This window comes from Pelmatolapia mariae, linkage group LG2 (assembly GCF_036321145.2).
Source record: "Pelmatolapia mariae isolate MD_Pm_ZW linkage group LG2, Pm_UMD_F_2, whole genome shotgun sequence".
NCBI lineage: Eukaryota > Metazoa > Chordata > Actinopteri > Cichliformes > Cichlidae > Pelmatolapia > Pelmatolapia mariae.
In genome coordinates, this window is record NC_086228.1 from 38,635,386 (window position 1) to 38,643,335 (window position 7,950).

The window sequence follows — 7,950 nt, forward strand, 5'->3', positions numbered from 1 at the left end:
CCGGAAAGAGGTGTAGCAGTGGTCAAGAAGCCGGTCTCCACGAGTGTTGAAATGGATGTGTTGGTGTAGTTTTGGTGAGACTTTCTTCAGGTTACCCTTATTAAAGTCCCCGGTCGTGATAAACGCCGCCTCTGGGTGTGCGGTTTCCTCACTGCTGATTGCGCTGTACAGTTCCCTGAGTGCTCGGTCAGTGTCGGCTTGTGGGGGAATGTAAACAGCCGTAATAATCACTGCTGTGAATTCCCTCAGTAGCCAGAATGGCCGGCACTTAATCATCAGGTACTCCAGGTCCGGTGAGCAGAAGGATTTGACCGGGTGCACGTTCGCATACTTGTAATATCTGCTCGATTTATCAAGACATCACATATTTGCATAAGTGCTCTAACGTTTTGCTCATGCATTAACTCAGCCAGTTAATGCGAGACAAATCCAGCTGCTCATTAAAGCTTTCTGGTTTGATCAGAAACTAAAACATTGGTCCATACACCTGAAAGTCCCAAAAACGCATTGTATCCGTGTATTTCCGCGGTGCTGATGCTGCGCTGAGCGGAAAGCTCCTGAAGCTTTTGAAGTGTTGGAATGTGGAAAGCTAACAACGTCCCTCTCACCGGTAGGCTAAGTGATTTTTAGCCAATTACAAGTTGAGTCTGGTAGTTGGGGTTGTTAGCTAAGATACCGTCATTAAGGAGTGGCACAACTAATTTGTGTATGCGAGCTGATTTGCGATGTGCACCGCTGGCCCGGCCTGTTATTTTTTAATGCACCTTCTCAGATTAATTCACTGCGTGTCGTGCCCAGGGCTGGACTGGGACAAAAAAATCGGCCCGGGCATTTTGACTAGAGACTGGCCCACCAGGTATTAAAGCCATAAAGCCTTTGAATGAAAACAAATGCTGTTGTGACTAGGGATGGGTACCGGTATCCGGTGCCATTATGGTTCTGACACAAACGGTAGTAACCAGACCGAAAAGCAGCGCACATTTCGGTGCTTTATTTCGGTGCTTTTTTTTCCTAAGATGTCATGAACTTTGGATTCTAGCCAATCATTTTATGTTTCCGAGGATAGTAGGCGGGTCCAGGTACATACGTTCTTTTAGTGGAGAGCTACAGATTGAAAATGCCCAAAGCGAAGCGGTCAAAGTCTGGCTGTACTTCACAGCAAAAGATGCAAACTCAGCAGCCTGCAACAAGTGCTTTAAGGTGATACTGTGCAAAGGAGGTAACACCTCCAATCTGATGAAACACCTGGTGACGTATAGCATTTTGTTAAAAGCCGAGAAATGCACCGTATTTGATAGCTTGCTGCGAGACCTCACGTCGTGCACATCTACTGCGGGTGTGGTGCCTGTTATCGGTCCCGGAGTTAGCAACATCCCCCAAGAACCCGAAGAGGAGAGTCCTGGCCCCTAGCCGTGCCAGTGTAGCAGAAATGATGAGGATGATGATGGCAGCAGCAGCCGTTCTTCTCTGCGTGAGTAGCTTCATGTTGTTCGTGTGTAATTTACGTTGAGTAGGCTAACCACGCTATTAAATTAATGCATGTAAGGTGAACTAGCAAACACCCTCATAACTACGAGTAACTACATGCAGCTGTCTTCTTGTTTGATGGCAGATGCTCCTTTCACCCTGGCCAAAAAGGCTAAAATGACCAAAGAAAAAGTGGGAAACAGCTAAACATGAGAGGTTTTTGGACAAATTTGTATTTTATTCCATTGTTTAAGCACTGCTTCCAGCCAAGAGTGATGCCATAAATCCCCTATAGCTGCAGAAAAGGCTAACATTGTTATCTTTTTACAAAAAAAACAGCTGAACATGAGAGGTTTTTGGACAAAGTGTGTGTTCTCCATTCTTTAAGCACTGGTTCGAGCACCGTTTAAGCACCGGCACCGTTTCAAAAGTACCGGTTTGGTACTGGTATCGGATAAAACCTAAACGATACCCATCCCTAGTTGTGACAGTGATGTACAGTCTTGTTGGTATATGTATGATTTCTATACATTTTACATCAGATTAAAACTTTGGGTGTAAGATTCAGATAATTATTTAATAACAGCCAGACATTTTAAATGAGAATAAGAAAGAAAGTATTTCTTTGTGCCCCCCTCTCCCTGTTACTGCCCTACCTGCCCCCCTGGCAACACTTTGCTAGATCCGCCCCTGCACGGTTACCAGCTGTCAGCTACTTAGAAAAGGATCCTGGTGTTATTTGTCTCTCAGAAACAGTTCATAACTTCCCTTCAACTCATCCATGGCACCTAAAAGGTAAACCTGTTTCTCCATCACCTGTTCATCTCTGATGATTCAGTAAGGACATCTCCTGGTGTCATCTTCATGTTTCCCTCTCACCAGATATCCAAACCGACATCATGACCAGCAGCTTTACAGCTGTGGCTCCAGCAAACATCAGCTGATACTAGAAATTAATATTAACAACAGCTGATCAAGCTTAAACGTGCTGCTGTTGTTTAGCGCGACATCCGCTGGTTTCTTCTTTCTGGTGCAAAACAAACAAGAGAGAAAAGCCGATCAGCTGATCATTGATCAGTTTCATGATTGAAGTAGCAACAGGAGAGGGAGGGGGGAGAATGAGAGAAGAAGAGGCAGCTGTGCAGCATAATGACAGAATAAATCCACCTTTGTGTCTTTTTCCATTCTAGCTGAAGTCCGGGACAAACTGCGTCCCCTCTCAGCTCAACACGAAACGCGTAATATTTTCTCTGAATGCGGGACGATTCCATCTTTTTATGGGACGGTTGGCAACTCTACTAACTAACCTTATGAATAAAATAAAGTTCACTATCACATCAAAGCACCCACCCAGCTGTATAGAAACTCCGTCATGCTAGCTAGTACGCAGTACGAGTTATTGTAACTGACTGTAATAAGTGTTACGAGTTCAAAGTATTGGAGATGGATACAAGAGGAAAACCACAATAACAACACTGGTCCGGCCGGGTTGAGTCAAATGATGATTTTAATGAACACACGTGTGGGAGACCCTCACTGTACGCAGACAGCATCAGATCTCAAAATGGTGGAGCATTGCTCAAACTCTTATAGCCTCTAGTGGCCCCCACCTAGTCATAAAAGCCTAAACATTCACATTCTTTCTCTCACACGGCGCCTAAGCCATGACCTCGGCTCCCTGTTTATCTGCTCCTGCTGAGATGGGGCAGAAAATCTCTCTGGCACATTCTGCTCCCTTCTAATCAGACAAATAAGACCATAACTCTCTGAAAACAGTATTTCTTATAATTCAGCCGTATAATGCATCATAAAACAATATCATTCATTCACAATAAATCAACAGTCTAATGTAATGCAAATCAGTTTAACAAATGTAATAGTTATCACCTTCTTCTAATTCAGGAGAATAATGCAACTAAAACTACATAATAATTTCACCATCTTTAATTAGGGGTATAACATGGCATAAGGTAATATTATAATCCCACATTTCCCCCTTTTGAACTCTTTTTTTTTTTAAAAAGAGATCACTTACACCCTGCAATCCAGTGTTGCAGGGTTCATTTCTTCTTACCCCTAAGGCCCTCTGTCCCCCTTTAACGGGTGAACCATATGTGAGATGACCTCTGTGTTTGCGCAGTTCAGATGCAAGAAAAACTATGATTACAACAACAATAGTAGGTACAGATGACACCCCCATCACTCCCCAGTTCTCCCACAGCTTTATTTTGGTGCTACCTTATACCCTTCAAACGTACTCAGACTAGAACCTCTGTCCGAGGGGCTTTTAGCCTTTATTTTATTGCTGCAGCTACCAGTGTCTTCCAGTCGGGTGATTCTCTGCTCTTCTTTCTTCAACCTCAGGGGTTAGACCACCCTTCAGTCGGTGCACAGATCAGGGGATTATTCTGCCCCGATTTCAAACGACGATCTGTGTATTCTGGGGTCACAGCTGTGTCCCCCACAGAAAGGAACAGGAACGTGTCCCCCTTTTTACCAAGAGCCTCTCAAACCTCGTTGGCCTGGTGTTCCTGGATTTCCGCCAACCCCTTCATGGTTATTGCTGTGTTTATGGGATCCATCCTCTCCAGGTCACTAGTCGGAGCCCAAACGCCATGACATTTGAACCCAGTTGGTGTCTTGGCAGTCTCTGTGTCTGTCTCTCCTGCGAAGGATCCTCGTATCTCTGTGACCTCGTCTGGTGTCCGTTCCTTTCTCTGTAAAAGACAGAAAACCAAAACACCTCTCTCCCTAGCCTTGATAATCTAATGTTGTTATCCATTGTTCCTCTAGTGATTCAAAATCGGTTTAGCACATCATGTTCAGGACTTCCTTACCCAGCGACTTATTCTAATCATAATTTATGTGTGTGTAAGCGTGTTTGCATTTAGCCCTCTGCACTCAAGGCATTTCAGTCCGGACATCACGCCGAACGAAGCTTATGACCTTCAAAAGATTGAGCGCCAACTCATCATGAGCACATTTGCAATGTCTGTATGAAAATAATTAAAACCACTCATTTTAATAAAAGACATCAAAAACAAATTAACCATTTTTACTTCTAACATTTGCCCCCCTTTTCACAAAAATCATGTGTTTCCTTCAGCCTACCGTCCCAGGGTTTCCTCTCCAGTGTGGTACTCAGCTTCTTGTGAACACAGGCAGGTTATCTTCTAAACGCTATTCAGTTTATTTCAATCATTAATGCTTAAACATGAAAACAATGATTTATGCTTCTCACTGGTTCTCTAGACAAGTCTGGGATCCTTTGGGTCATTATAAGCTTAAGTTTTATACTTAAATTATTAAACACACAAATAAAGTCATAAAATGTTCATAAACCATTGTTTGATGTTAAAACTCAACTTCCCCCCCTTTTTGACACACTCCCATGTGTCAATTCATCGGAGCTAGAAAATTAAAAGGTTAGTGACATCTTATCTCAGAAAGTATCAGAAATTCTCCTCTCCAGTGTCGTTGCTCCAGTCTTGTCATGCTGTGTTAGGGAATGAAATCAATTTAATTGTCATGTTAGATCTGTTCAACTCCTGGCACCGCCCAGAGCCTGCGTCTGCAGAATTGCCTAGAAACAAAACCTGTATTAATATGAATTTCACATATAAAAATGCCCCTTTTTTAAAAAAAACTTTATTTCCCACTGTTTTTCCCTCACTGACCACAGCAGGGGAATCTATGTCTTGATTCAGCCATGAATCCAGCTCAGCTGATTCATCACTGAGCCCCACCGCCACTGGCACCTGATAGTGTGACGCTGCATATTCTTCCCTTAATGTCACTATCTTCAATCTGTTAATTACAGTTCTTCAACATCAAGTAGGCTGAGTATATAACAAGTCAATACAGCTGTAAATGTGGCCAATTATCAATCTATTACCAATCAATAACAGAATGATAGCTTTTATTTTATGCATGCTTTTAGTTAACAGCTCACCCACAGGATCTTCAATCCCAGAAAATTCCTTCTCCTCATTTAATAAGTCTGTCATCCTTCCATGCCCTGGTAACTGGTCCATCCAGAGCCGTATCATCTTGAAATATACATACAACAAGCCAAACCACACCTTGGTCACACCTTAAGATGTCCAACGCCATCTTAGTCTGGACTGTCAAAAGTGACTTTAACGCCGACTGTTCTGACAATCCATTTTATAACATTTCCCGGTCAGATTAGTCAATCTCTGCACACTGGAATAAACATAATCAACATGGTCAACATGTTACTGCGTGTTACTTTACCATCTTATCGATTCCAACGCTCCATCCTTATGCGGTTTGCTACATTATGTTTATCTAGAACTCCACTCAGTCTCTAAATGTTTGAAGAATTTTTGCTTGGTGTCAAATTTTAAGAATTTGACCATAAGTGAAATTTATGGTGTTATCAGCCCCATCGGGGCTTACCTTTCCCACTTTTGATGGTATTCCTCCCTATTCTTTGCAAGTACCCCCTTTTGGTGGCGAGAAACTGTTGGTGTGGTCAAGTGGGTGCTATAGGAAACAAAAAGCTCAGGACAGAACAGTCATCAGTCATGTACTTCATACAAAATCTGCGTATGTTTGATTTCATATTGACCCTCTGAGTGTAATGGTACATTTTAATTTGAATTTATCAAAACTAAACACAATAGTTTCCTCTTTCTTGACCTTGCTCTTGTTTTTTGCAGTACCACATCCTATCACATGCCCCTGTCGGTTATATCCTACTTTTTAAATTGCCGACCATTTCAAGAAAGAACCTAAATCAAGTGGACCCGTGTTTGTTATTACATATCTCCATTTTGAATGTGACAAGTCCACCATTTCCCTGTTGTTCATAGATATTATTAGAGTTTTTGGCTTTTTTCCTCTATAAAAGTTAATTGACTTTTTACAGTGGCCTGCTATGGTTAATAATAACAGTCATGAGTGAAATCAAACCTTTTCTTCACTTCAGCATTTAACATTCTCAACAATATAATGTGAGACATTAATTGAAACACAGCTAATAAAACACAATTTTCTTATTGCAAACATCAGTAACTCAAAATTAGCCACCAAAGGGTTCAGTCTGCAGTTCCACACTCTCGTGTGAAGCTACATTCTCCCCCTCCAGTCTCTCTCTTATCCTCCTGCTCCTGCAAAAACAAAACAAAGTATCCACCCATCTGTTGCAGGCTGGGTGAATTATTGCTCAACATTTACTAATCCTAAAGTCTGTGTCGTTTTTGTCTCAGTATTGAATCAGTCAAAACTTTTAGTCCGTCCATCACAGTCCAGTCACATGCACACATTCACACACATTCATACCAGATATTGCTGATAATGGAGTCTTTAACTTTTTCATATTCAGTAAACCTGTGCATTTTGTGTTCATAAAACACAATTGAAACATGTTCAGATGAAGTAAGTTAAGCTCTTGTAATATTTTAATCCTTCACAATTCTGTCATTTTATTTCAACACTATTCAATAACTTTTATCCAAATACTACTTGGTCACTTAAATACTACATGTTGTCTTCATATTACATACTGTTCAACAAAGTCTAGATCCTGGTTACCATAAAAATTGAATGGGTCTACAACAACTACCATCCTCCTATCTTTATCCTGGTTGCAGGAGGGCTGGGAAATAACCCTGAAGTGATAGGTTACGAGGCGGGGTACACCCTGGACAGCTCACCAGTCTATCACATAAAGACAAACAACCATTTACACTTACGGGTAATTTAGAATCGTCAATTAACCTAGCTCTAATAACTGCATGACTTTTAACTGTGGCAGGAGACCAGAATACCCAGAGGGAAACCACTGCAAACTAGCCAGACTGTGGACTTGAACCCAGGACCTTCTTACTGTGAAGCAACAGCACTAACCAGCATGCCAACAATCTAGGAAATACAGGAAAGCTATGATTTCCTGTATTGATGCAGAATTCTTTTGTTCTTGCCCTTGACAGGTTAATCCACAATAAATAGCAATAGCATGCATGTGGTGTGTGTGTCATTGTCTGCCTCTTTTTTTTTCCAGTGTATTCCTCCTTCAATTAAGTCTCAATCACAAACATGTGGCGCTCTGAAATAAAACTCACACCGTTAATTCATCATTTTCACTCTGTACCACTGCTCCTTATCAGGCTGTGTAAAGCACAGTAAACAATTCAGTCGAGGCCCTGAGCCATAAACAGCGCTCCCCGGGCGCTGCATTGGTGGCTGCCCACTGCTTCACTGGGTGAATGGGTTAAATGCAGAGAAAGTAATTTCCCTACGGGGACTAACACATTATTATTATTATGTCCATCACATTCAGATAAAGAAATCTCTGAGACTTCATTGGACGTCTAACCCTGCACCTGGTGACCTGGTGGATGTTGACAGGTTAAACTATGTTTGTGAGAAAGTATTTTCCCCATTCCACATTATTTTGCATATTTGTCATACTTACATGTTTCCAATCAACAAACTATTTTTTAATATTGAACGAAG